The sequence below is a fragment of the Mesoplodon densirostris genome, chromosome 1 (assembly GCF_025265405.1).
Source record: "Mesoplodon densirostris isolate mMesDen1 chromosome 1, mMesDen1 primary haplotype, whole genome shotgun sequence".
Classification (NCBI taxonomy): domain Eukaryota; kingdom Metazoa; phylum Chordata; class Mammalia; order Artiodactyla; family Ziphiidae; genus Mesoplodon; species Mesoplodon densirostris.
This window is the reverse complement of record NC_082661.1, coordinates 170767807-170779830: the sequence shown is the minus strand read 5'-3', so window position 1 is coordinate 170779830 and position 12024 is coordinate 170767807. Positions and strand designations below refer to the sequence as shown.

At 57.5% G+C, this 12024-nt stretch overlaps 1 protein-coding gene and 1 long non-coding RNA gene across 5 annotated transcripts in view; one reads left to right on the top strand and one right to left on the bottom strand.

Annotated features, from left to right (window-relative positions):
* Positions 1-12024, bottom strand: part of ZCCHC24 (zinc finger CCHC-type containing 24) — a 70597-nt gene that overhangs the window by 27102 nt on the left and 31471 nt on the right. The window lies entirely within an intron of this gene.
* On the top strand, positions 3870-9622 carry LOC132497922 (uncharacterized). Its single transcript, XR_009533640.1, has 3 exons — positions 3870-4119; positions 7552-7666; positions 9036-9622. It is a non-coding gene; the product is annotated as an uncharacterized LOC132497922 (long non-coding RNA).

Here is a 12024-nt window from a genome sequence, read left to right as displayed (position 1 = left end):
ACTCAAGCCCATCCTCTCAATTGCCCCGCAGTGTGCGAAGGTGATGTTAAGATGAGGAACCCCCCCGGCCAGGATGGTGAGAAACAGGAAAGTGTTGCTACTGTCACAGGCCCTGGCATGCTGGGTGGCCCTGGGGGCACCCCTTCCCCTCTCTGGGCCTCAGTTTCCCCATCTCTTGAATGAATGTGGCACTGACAACTGGGCAGGCTCACTTTCCTCCCTGAGGCCCATAGGACAGCCTGGCAGCCGCCCTCCCGCTCCCGCCCTCTGCCAGGGAACACTAGGCTGACCCCACAGTGCGTCCTGCTGAGAGGCACCAGCCGAGCCAAGAGAAGCAAGGGAGGAAACAAGGAACAGATGGGCTCCTTGCTGGATCCCCTTGCCCCCTGTCTGCATGCTCTCCTGTGGCCAGGTGGCTGAGGTGATCCTGGCCTAGAGTCGAGAGGGAAAGAGCCCCGGGTTTGAGATGCCCTTTCCATAGATGAAGACACAGAGAACGAAGGGCCCAGGACTCTTTGTGCGTCCTTGCTGGCCCTTCCTGGAAGGCCCAAGAGGGTTCTGGGGACCCTTTCTAAGGGCTGGGGGCTCTCCCTGGAGGAGGCAGCGCCCCTCTCCCAGAGCGTCTTCTCTTGAGCCCTCCTTCCTCAGGCCCACAGGTACTCCCTTGCCCTCTGTGCTGTCTCTCCCCTCAAGCCTGGACCCATGGGGAGTAAACAGGGGCTGCGGTCAGAGGCCGGGGCTCAGGCAGGGCCCCACAGCCGTGGAGCCAAGACTTGAACGCGGTCCGCTGACACCACAGCAACACCTCCCACCTCATGCACAACCGCTCCTGAAATGGTTGTGGGAAAATGAGAGAACAAGCCTGCTCCTAGGACCACAACTCCACCTCTGAGCTCCGACCCTTGGCTACCACTGCAATTATTCATTCATTCAACTAACATTTATTGAGCACCCGCTCTGCACCGGGCTCTGTGGAACATTCCGGGAATATGGAAATAAGCAAGACAGATGAGGAATGCTCTCACAGTCTAGGGCCTTCCAAAGGGATCAGCCCTGTGTGAGCCTTTCACCAAGCGTGGTCCACACCTGTCACAGACACCCTCGGACACACATTTTCAGGCTCCGGCCCAAGTCAGACTCACACCTGCAGAAACACTCTTGGACCCATGTCCTCAGGCAGAGGCTGCTCTTCACCCAGTCCTCCTAGGTGACAGGCATGGGGCCAATGCAGGACACGTGAGATGATCTCTAATCAATGCAACAGCCCTGTGAAATCAGCACTCTGAACCCTACTGACAGATGAGGAAACTGAGGCTGGGGACAGGGGCAGCACTTGCCCAAAGTCACAGAATTAGCAAGTGGTGGGGCCCACATTGGAGCCAGGATCCGAGCTTAAGCCTGTTCAGTGCCTGGACCCATGCTTCTCTTTCCCCTGCGCCCTGTGACACTGCTTTAGCCACCCTCCAAAGACCTCCACACTCACGTGTCCACACACATGGCCCGGGGAGGTGGTCAGGAGAGCTGCTTCAGCCTCTGCAGCCTGGTCCCGGCAGCTGCGGGCTCGGCGGAGGCCCCAGAGGAAGCAGGCGATCAGAGGGACAGGTGGGCTGGACCCTGTGGCCTGCAGGCTGCTGGGAAGGAGGAAGGACGCAGCAAGAGGTCCCCCTGGGTTTCCTCCGGAGCCTCAAGGGCCCCCTTGTCTGAGCACAGGCGTCCTGGCCCCCTCCCCCAGGTCCCCTCCCCTTTTCTGGGTTCCTGCCGCAGCCCAGCGTGAGCCCAGAAGGCCCGGCCTCCTTGTCGCCCCTCCCGGCCCGTTCCCAGCCCAAAGCCACCGCAAAAATGCCATCCTGATTCCACAACACTAGGGTTTGTCCAAGTGCAGGGGAACAATGACGCTTTCACAGTGCCAGGAAAAGGTCTCAGGAAAACCCTGGGGAGGGGGCATGGAGTGGAAGTGTGGAGACAGGGAAAGGGCTGAGATGGAGAGGAGAAGACAGGGGGAGGCTGGGAGGCAGGGGCAGAGCCGTCAGGAGTCAGGGGTAGGGAGCCAGGAGACTGAGAAGACGGGAGGGCGGGGGGGGGGGGAGGGTGAGGAGTGACAGACGAGGGGAGAGAGGAAGGGGGGAACGAACCAAAAGGGAAGGAGAAAACAGATACAGGAGGGACGCCCCGACAGAGGCCAAGAAGCCCCTCCAGGACCCAGAGCGGTGTGGAAGCCCCTGGCACCCCACAGGCCTCTGGGCACTGTGCCCCTAGGAGCCCCTCCCCGCCACAGGAACCCCTCTCTCCGAATCCCACCCCAAGGCCAGGCAATTGGAATTGCTCTCAGGCAAAACTTTTTGGAAAGCAGAGACTTTGTAATCACATGAACAGCCACTCCCTAAGCTATCTGTTTCCTGCTTCTGGCTTTCCTCCATTAGCAAACCGCACGGATCAGAGCTCAGGGGCGGGAGGGGAAGGGGGGGGCCGTCCAAAGGGGTGGAAAACATCCGAATCAGAGCGATTGCAAAAGGCCTGGGTTTTCCTCCCCTCCTGTGACTGCGGAGGGAGACAGCTATCTCTCATCCTGCCACCGCCGTAGGGAGTGGATGCGGTGGACGGAAGATCTGCAACCACCGTGCGGTTGGCCGACAGCTGGACACAGCCCTGAAAACCATTTGTTCTCCTGAGCGGGTTCCCAGGTCCCTGCGCATCCCTGTTTGGGTGGCCTGTTCACCCAGCAAACACTTTCTTCTGACTGTGCTTCCTCCCCAGCTGTGGCCACAACCCGGGTCCAGCCAGGCCGAGTCACCCCCAGGTTCTTTAATGGCCAGCCTCCCCAGTCTTAGGTAAAACACTCAAGGCTTTCGGACCCTTCCCCAGCTGACCTCACCCTCATCGTTGCTGCTCCCTCCTACAAAATTCATGCTCCAACAAAGACAACAAAACCATTTCCTGCGAAGGACATGCCCCGCTCTGCCCCCATGCCTGGGCTCTTGCTGTCACCTCCGCCCCAAACATTTCTCCACCTGGTGAACGCTCACGTATCCAGGGCCAAGCTCCAAGGCCACCCCCTCTGGCCTCCCCCATCCCAGACAGGGTTAACTGCCCTCCTCAGGGTGCTCACGCCACTCTGAGTCCCAGGCTCGAGCGCTAGCTGAGAGCCCTCCCACTGCCTCCCCCAGAGAAGGCCCTGGCTCCCCAAACTCCCAGGGGACTTTGTGGTCTACACCACTCGCTTGGCTGTGGGTCATGTCCCGCCCTGACCCGGCCTCCAGCATGCCAGGGATGATCCAGCATGCCAGAGAATTCATCCTGAATGTAAAGAACTTCTGAAAACTGCTGTTTCTTTGGTCTTGTTTCCCAGTAGTCTCTGAGTGTGCTGGGGCCACGTAGGGCCCTCTCGGAGCATCTCCTCGGAGCACCCGGGGTGGGGCTCAGAGCACATCAACAGCTGGAGGGGACAGTGGTATGGGCAGTGCCGGTGATGGGTGAGGTGTGTGGGCCGGAGTCGGGGTCACGCAAGCAGGAGGTAGCAATGCTGGGGCTGACTCACTCTCAGGACGCCCCTCCTGGGCTGCGCTGAGCACTCTGGAGGGCCGCCTCAGGCCACCAGCGCCATTTCCACAGACTGTCTGGTCCCTGGCTCTGTGTCTGAGGCCATCCCTGGTGAGGCCTGGCCAGACGTGACCCGGCTGGATGTGGCTGTAACCAGCCCAGCTCCATCTGGCTGGAGGGAGGCTCTGTACCAGTCCTGGGGGCAGGGCTCGGGGCAGGAAGGCGGTGGGTAAGCCTACAGTGATGCTTTGGGTGTGAGGGTCACAGCCTGGGAGGAGAGGACAGGGGAACTCAGCTCAAAAATAGCGATGGGGGAAGGGTGTGGAGGGTGGCCAAGTGCCAGAACAGAAATCTGATCTGCCCTGGCTGATGAAACGCTGAAGTCAGCAGTTTGGGGCCACTCTGGCCGGAGCTGGGGCTGAGGCTCCCACGGCTGCCTGGTGGTGAGAAGCTGCAGGCCCAGCTCCCAGCCTCGACTCCGTCCTCACATCAATTGCTCCTCTCCCTGGGCCTCCATCTCCTCATCTGGTCACAGGGGGTAGGAAGAGAAGCAAGCTGCCCACCTCTGAGAACTTTCATCAGGTGAGTGTTGGAGTTTGAGACACTTAGGAGATGGTGACAGTCACAGGCGGGAACTGCCCGTGGGGAGTGTCCACTGAGTGCCGCGCCGGCCACGTGCCTGACTTGTAGGTGGCTTCATTGTGACCCTGTTTCCAGAAAAGGAAACAGAGGCCCAGAGAGGTTAAGTCACCTGTCCAAGGTCACAAAGCAAGTAAGTGGCAGGCTTTCGATCCCAGTCTACCTGGCTGTTATCCAATTCCCTCACTGCCGAGGGCCAGAAGGCTGTGGAGTGGTTTCAAGGTCATCTGTGGCAACTGCAATTGGGCAGAGCAGGGGTTAAGAGGCTCCTGGAGGCCAGCCCAGGCGTCTGCCAGCTTCTACCGTGGTTCCACGGTGTTGGCTGGTACTGAAACTCAGAGAATGGGCCTTGGGGAGGAGGGTGCACATGGCTGTAAATGCATGTGTGTTTGTGTGCGTACAGGCATACGTGTACCTCTCACGGTCACTGCAGGGCAGCAGACCATGGCACAAATCTACCCGTGTTCTCCCCTTCAGGGTTGGGGCCTGGAAGAGGAAGAGCTGCCCTTCTGTGACTTTTCTAGGGGGTCACGGCCAGGAAGCCAGGCACTTCCCACCCACACAGCCCATGCTGCAGTTGACCTTGCTTTTTCACCCAGGGGCAGGAGAAGTGTGCAAAACCATCCCTTCCCCACTGTCTCCAAGAGCAGGGGTGCTCAGCACGGCAGGCTCTGTAGCAGTCAGGAGGACGGAGCCGTACTGTACAGCCCCAGATGGTCCACTGCCCTCCCTGGGCACAGCTGTAAAACCCTTACAGCTCCTGCCACGTGCACTGTTACCTTCACCAGCCATTCCATCCTCCCTACGACCCCTACAGATGAGGAATCCAAGGCACAGAGAGGTTGGGAGATTTGCCTGAGGTCACACAGCTGGGAAGCAGCAGAGCTGGGATACAAACCCAGGCCTGGCTCACTCCCACAACACCACAGCACCTCTGCTATGGTCCCCAGCTCTGACCTTCCGGGGTGTCCTCGCCCTTGTCTGTGGGCAGCCCCACGTAACAATAAACCTGCTCGTGTGCCGAGAAGGGAGGGGAGGGGAATGTGCCCATTACAGGAGGGGGGCCGGCTGGTGGTACTCGTTCTCACACCACCTCTGCATGCCAGTCCCACTAACTGGCATACCTCATCTCCCAACAAAATCCCGTGGAAGCTGCACATCCCCCTGGAAGCCTTCCTTGACTGCTCCTGCTTGTAGGGACCACTCTGTTCTCGGCCCCCTCTGTGGCTCATCTCGTGCACTCTGTGCCTAGACCCAGGCAGCACTAGGGCCCATTACACTCCTGTGAGGGGAAGCAGTGCACACATGCCCCTTTGTCAGGGTTCTGAGGCAGCTCCTTTAAAGTGCTGACGGTGGCGTGAGCCAGGCAGGCACAGGACCTGCCCTCACGGAGCGTTTGTCCCAGAAGAGCTCTGGTGTGGGAGCTGGGCTGACCAAGCTGTGTGCTATCTGTCTCATTTAATCAGCACAGTAAACCCACCACACACAGTATAGCAATATCCATCCATTTTCCTTACCAGGAAACCAAGGCTCACTTCCAAAGCCACAGAGCTGCGAAGTCCACATTCCATCTTTCTGACTCCAGATGCCCAAGTTCTTAATTCTGGAGCACAGGTTATTACTCACACTTGAGCATGCATCAGAACCATCTGCGGGGATCGTTATCACACAGGCTGCTGGCCCCATCCTTAGAGTTCTGGAATCAATAGGTCTGGGGTGGGCATAAGAATCTGCATTTCTACAAGTTCCTGAGCGATGCTGAGGCTGCTGGCCCAGGGACCCACTTTGGGAACCACTGCTTTAGGTGATACTGGTAACAGTCTGTTAAAGTAGGAGTGTCAATCACATACTGTCTTTTCCACACTGCCCCCTTCCCTCATGCCCATTCTACAGCCCAGGAAACAGAGGCACAGAGAAGGCAAGTAACTAGCCCAAGCCATACAGGAAGTTAGGGTCAGAGCTGGGAATGGAGCCCAGGGCTCCTCACCCCAGCAATTGGTCTGGATGCAGGACAGTGAGGCTGCTAGGCTTAGCAGGACAACAGCCCAAGGTGAGCAGAAGGGCCATCCCTTTAAAAGTGGAACTGGTGGTGGAGGTGGTGGTGGGGTGCTGGAGGAGAGCTGGCCTGGTTCTCCTGGCCCAGCCCCAAGCCTGTGACTGCTCGGCATCTGGAAAGCATCACAAGGAACAATGGAGGGAGCAGGGGGCCTGGCTGCTCGGGGGCTCTGGCCCCCAACTGTTCAGGAAAGCAAAGGAACTGGGGCCCTGCAGCCCTCTCCCGCCCCCCGCCCCCCACCACCGCTGTTTGCTTTGGCCCCGGCACACATAGCTCCCAAGGGGCCCAGCTGTCAGGAAGTCAGCCCCGGAACTATAGACCTGGGAACCGGTGGCCAGGGTGAGTGCCCAGGAGCCAGGCTAGAAGTCAGGAGGCACCGGCCAGCCCAGCTCCCGCTCAGTGGGCAAGATTCCTGTATTACCGTGGCTCCCCGGGCCTCAGTTTCCCCACAGGAAGCTCAGGTACCACCCCGCCTGGGCTGGCTGCTTACCATGTACTGGCACGGATCTGACCAGCTTGGTGCCTTGGCCCACGTTGTCCCCAGGGGCCCGCTTGTCCTCTGCAGGCCAGTGGGGGCCAAGCAGCCAGCCGTGGAGTGGGGAAGAGATGGGGACAGTTACTGGGTGCATTTATCCCACCTGCCATCAGCTCTTCCACTCACGCCCTCAGCACATATGCACTGAGCACCCACTATCTATGAGGCACCAGAGCAGAGTGGTTAACAAGACGGATATAACGCTGGACCCCATGAACCTACAGTCAGGTGGGAAAGGAAAAACGCCAAGTATCTCATTCAAATAATTATAGCTGTGATGAAAGCTATGAAGGAATGGGATGCTACTACAGAGACGACTGACAGGGATCCTGCCTTCAGAGAGGGAAACACTACTGTGGGGTCTGTCCCAGCCTCTGAGGTTTCACAATTTAAACTGTAAGGTGGGTGTTTCTTTCTTTTTTTTACTTTTTAATTTTTATACAAATTTTAAAGGTTACTTTCCATTTACAATTATTACAAAATATTGGCTATATTCCCCAAGTTGTACAATACATCCTTGAGCCTATCTTACACCTAATAGTTTGTACCTTCCACCCCACAACCCCTATTTTGCCCCTCCCCCCCACTGATAACCACCAGTTTGTTCTATCTGAAAGTCTGCTTCTTTCTTGTTATATTACTAGTGTGTTGTATGAGTGTCTTTATCCACTCATCTGTTGATGGACACTTAAGTTGCTTCCATACCTTGGCAATTGTAAATAATGCTGCTATGAACATTGGATTGCATGTATCTTTTCGAATTAGTGTTTTTGTTTTTTTTCAGGTATATACCCAGGAGAGAAATTGCTCGGTCATATATCAATAATAGCTCTAGTTTTAGTTTTTTGAGAAAACCCCATCCTGTTTTCCACAGTGGCTGCACCAATTTACATTCTAAGGTGAGTGTTTCTTAACACACACCACCCCTACCCCAGCCCCAGCATGCTGCCACCAACGTGCTCTGTGACCTGGGACAAGCCCCTTCACTGCCTGGGTCTCAGTTTCCCCATCTGTCAATGAGAACATGACAGGAAAGGCAAATACTTCATCTTGCGTGTCCAATAACTTGCTATCGGAGCACTTTGTTAAGAAAGATGCTGTAGCAGCATCCTAGCTTGATGGGCAAGAATAATGTAATTATGGTGCCATCTGCCTTGCCATGGCCGTGGGCTGGGGGTGACGGACACACATGACTTGTGCTGGCATTCCAGGCCTAGGCGATCCCCAAAGGTCCTTCCAGTGCAAGTGTTCCGCAAGCAGACAGCACACAGGCTGAAGAAGCAGACAGCGGTTGAGTCTGGCGTGGCATGAGCCTTGGCTTGCCCTAAGGCAGAAATCACTGCTTCCTTCCACCTCTGGGTCTGTAATAGATGCTAGTCTTGCCCCGCCGGTGCCACATGGTTTCAGAGACACTCCTCTTCCAGCCAGCCTTCCTGGCAGACATGCCCCTGGGACCCAGTTTGCCCCCTGTACTTTGTGCATCTCTGTAGGAAGCACTGAGGTACCCCGCTCAGTCTGTGTGCCTCTTGCCTTCTCCCAGCCCCCTCCCCAGGGACAGAGACCATGTAGGATTCCTCTCTCATCCTCAGGCCCTGCATGGGTCTGGCGCGGAGCAGGGAGCCTCTGGGGAGGAGGTAAAGGACAAAGTGATCATTTTGGACATGACCATCATCCTGAAATAAGTAGCTAGAGGAGAAAGTCAGGAGGGCTGGGGAGGCATGGGGAGGGGGGCAGGCAGCAGGCTGGTGACTTCCTGAACAAGCATGCCGGCGATGTTCCTGGTTCTCAGTGTGGCTATTGTCCCTGCCGGTCCAGAGAGCGGGCTCAATAGGGCCTCTGTCGCTCCTCGGGCAGGCTGGCCGGCTCAGTGGCGTCCCACCCGGGCAGCTGGGAGGCAAGGGCCGACACTTCCTGTCCCTGCTGCCGAGTGTTCTGAGGGACAGTGCGAGGGGAGGGGGACCCTCAAGACAAGCACCCATCTATGTCCCCCAGGGGAGGGCTGCCCAGCTGGGGGAGGAGGCGGGAGAAGGGAGAGCGGCGCTGGGGATGTGCTCACCCCCGTGCCTCAACCCCTCTCCTCCCAACCAGCGCTCCCTCTGAGCAGGAGCTGTCAGGGGAGCCACTCTGGCGCTCCTGCTCTTCCTCAGACAGGCCAAGCACAGCCTTGCCTCATCTCAGGGCCTTTGCTCTTGCTGTCCCCTCGGCCGGGAGCGCCCTTCCCCCAGATCTCCGCATTGTTTGTTCCCTGCTTCCTCTATCTCTATTCAGGTTGCTGATGCCTCAGGGAGGCTGTCCCAAACAAGCCTTCTGAACACACCCGAACACCACAGCGCATCCATCTGCATCTGTGTCTTTACTGTAGGGCGTCCCACACCGCGTGAGCTGTATTCTTCCCTTGTCTTTCCTGTTCACTGTGGACTGTCCCCAGTGCCTGGGGCAGTGCCTGGCACACCGTGGGTGCTCTATAAATACATGCTAAAGGAACAGATAAAAGTAACACACTTGAACATGCATCTACACACCGAGAGGTGTGCTCTGGGAGGGCAGAGCCCTGTGTGTCGGGGGCATGTGGCCAGGGTGGCTGGGGAGGAGGCCCCGGGAAGTACAGGAAGAGCCAGGTGAAGTTAACGTGGAGAGGGATCCACGTGGACCGGGCAGCTTGCGCAAAGGGCTGGGATGGCAGGAAGCGTGGAGGGCTTAAGGATTAGAGGCCAGCGGAGGCCAGCCCACACCGGCCCTGGGACCATGCTGCCGAGTTGGATTTTAGCGTGGGAGTCACAGGAAGTCAGGGAAAGATTTAAAATCAGCGGTGGCAAGGTTAGCCTGGCGTTTCAAGAAGTCTCTGGCTGGGTTTAGAGAATGGATTGAATGGGGGGAGGGGCACATGGAACATGAGGACACCTTGGGGGCTGCAGCCACATGGCTAGTGAGAGGCGATGGTGTGGTCTGGGGAGGGGTGGCAGAGAGGACAAAGGTGCAGGGACTCCAGAGACAGACAGGAGGTACCGTCCACAGGACTTGGGGTGGCCCTGGGGGAGGGCGAGCCAGGGGTCAAGCCTCAGCCATCCTGCCTGGCTGTGACGGCTGGGCCAGGGTCCCCCCCCTCTGCTGGTGACAGCCCTGGCTCTAACTGGGGGAGGGCAGGGCAGGGGGAGGTGACGGACGGAAGGAGGACTGGGCGGCAGGCAGCAGTGATGGATGGAAAAGCCTCGTCATAACTACCTGCCCAGCTCCTTCCCAGGGGCCTGCCCTCAGAAGTCAGGAGTTGCCCATAAACCTGTCACCTGAGCCTGTACAAGCTGCCCCCAGGGGGAGGGGCCACCACAGGGCTGATGTGGAGGGGGAGCCAGATACCCTGGTGTGGTGCTGCAATTACACACACACACACACACACACACACACACACTCCCCTGCAGGTGAGCAAAAGGCTCTCATTACAGGAAGGGGCAAGCTAGAAACGCCGGGCCATGAGCGCTCAGGTTCAAGGCTTGCCCACAGTCTCGAGTTGCCTGCTAGGCCCTGGAACGATTCTTCAGAGCCCAGCAGGAAGAGTCAATGGAAGAAGTGTTGAGTCTTAAGGAGGGATAAAACTCAGGAGGAAGAGGAAGGAGCTGGAGTCGGAGGGAAAGGTGCCCTGGGCTCTCCGTGGTCCAGCCTCTCAGTGTGCTCAGCAGGTGATTAGCAGGGTCTCCGGGGCAGGCGAGGGGACCTCCAGCATCACACAGCCCATGAGGGGTAGGACAGAGCTCAGATGTCCCCAATCCAAGTCCAGTGCTAGGGGAAAGCCTGAGGCCCATGCAGAGAGGGAGGAGTGGAGGGCACTTCCAGAAGCTCTCCCAGCACCTTCTCAGCCCTGGGACCCGGCCATGCTCCCTGAGAGGGTCTCTCAACCCCAGAGGAGCACCATGCCACCTGACACCAGCCACATCCCCAAGAGGGCACATCTCCTCCCCAGGGGTGGCACCAGGGCAGTACTCAGTTCAGGGACCCAAGGCAAGCCCCCCGGAAGCCCAGCGTCTCCAGTCCCTGAAGCCCACCCACATGTGCTCCTATGGGTCCTGGCCCATCTCTCCCACCCCTGCCTCACTCCCAGCAGCCCATAAGGTCAGAATTGCGGGAGGAGAAGGAACGGTGTGGAAGACTGGCATGTGGAAGCCATGGAGCAAAGCCTTCTTATTCTGCCCACAAAAGGGCAGTGAGCTTGGGCCCTGAACTGAGCCTGGGCGGGCACGTGTCTGCAGACTGCAGGTGCTCACGTAGCGCCCAAAGAAATGACAAAGGAATGACATGCACAGGTGTTTCTCCGGGGCACACACCTTAAGATGAGCTGCCACCTCCATTTTAAGTCAACTGACAGGGAAGCAGGTGGTCAAGAGGGTAGCAGAGGCTCCTTAAACCTGTCTGGGACCCAAGGGAGGTATGTTCACTGAGCTTCCCATCAACCTGGCAGCTCCCTGGGGCCCAGCAGCGGCAGAGCCTCTGTGTGGGCATGTGCACCACATACTGGAGAGGGGTGTGTGTGCAGTACGCACACTTGGAGCTCCGGGTATGTGCGCCATGTGTGTGGCTGCACAGAGCCCCTCGCTCTGCACCCAACTCCACAAGCTGCAGTGGGCCAGGGAGAGGTCGGGGGAGGTCCAGGGCTGGGCAACCACAGGCAGCTCTGGATTTCTCAAATCCATCAAAATAAGTGCATGGAAAACTGGGAGAATCATGCTGAAGGAAGAGAAAAATGCAACCACTCATGTCGCCTGGAAAATGTCTTTCTAGTCCCTGGCCACTGTCTATCCCATGACCCCACATCCTCTCAGCCAGCCAAGTGCAAAGTGAAAGAGCTCTGGCTGTGCAGCTCTGAGACCTGGGTTCGAATCCTGGCTCTACCATTACTGGCAGCAAGAGCTTGCAGAGGTTTCTAAACCTCCGTGAGCCTCGGTTTCCCATCGCTCAAGTGGGAATCATAGTATCTATCGGCTGGGGAGTTGAGAAGAGTTCATGAGCTCATGAATGCAAAGTGCCTGGCACATAGTTGGAACTCAGTAAATGGTAGACCTCATCGCCTTCCTCAGCATTATATGAACACTTGTCTAAAATTTCACATGCCCAAGGCCTTTATACTCTTTCCCCTCTATCTTGCCAACTTTCTGAAAACCCAGGAAAGTCTCTGGAATCCCAAATTTCATCCTCTCAGTGAATATAAATAAATCCACTCAGTCTCCCTCAACAAACACAAGTTGCTGTTCGGAGCCTGGCTCTTTGC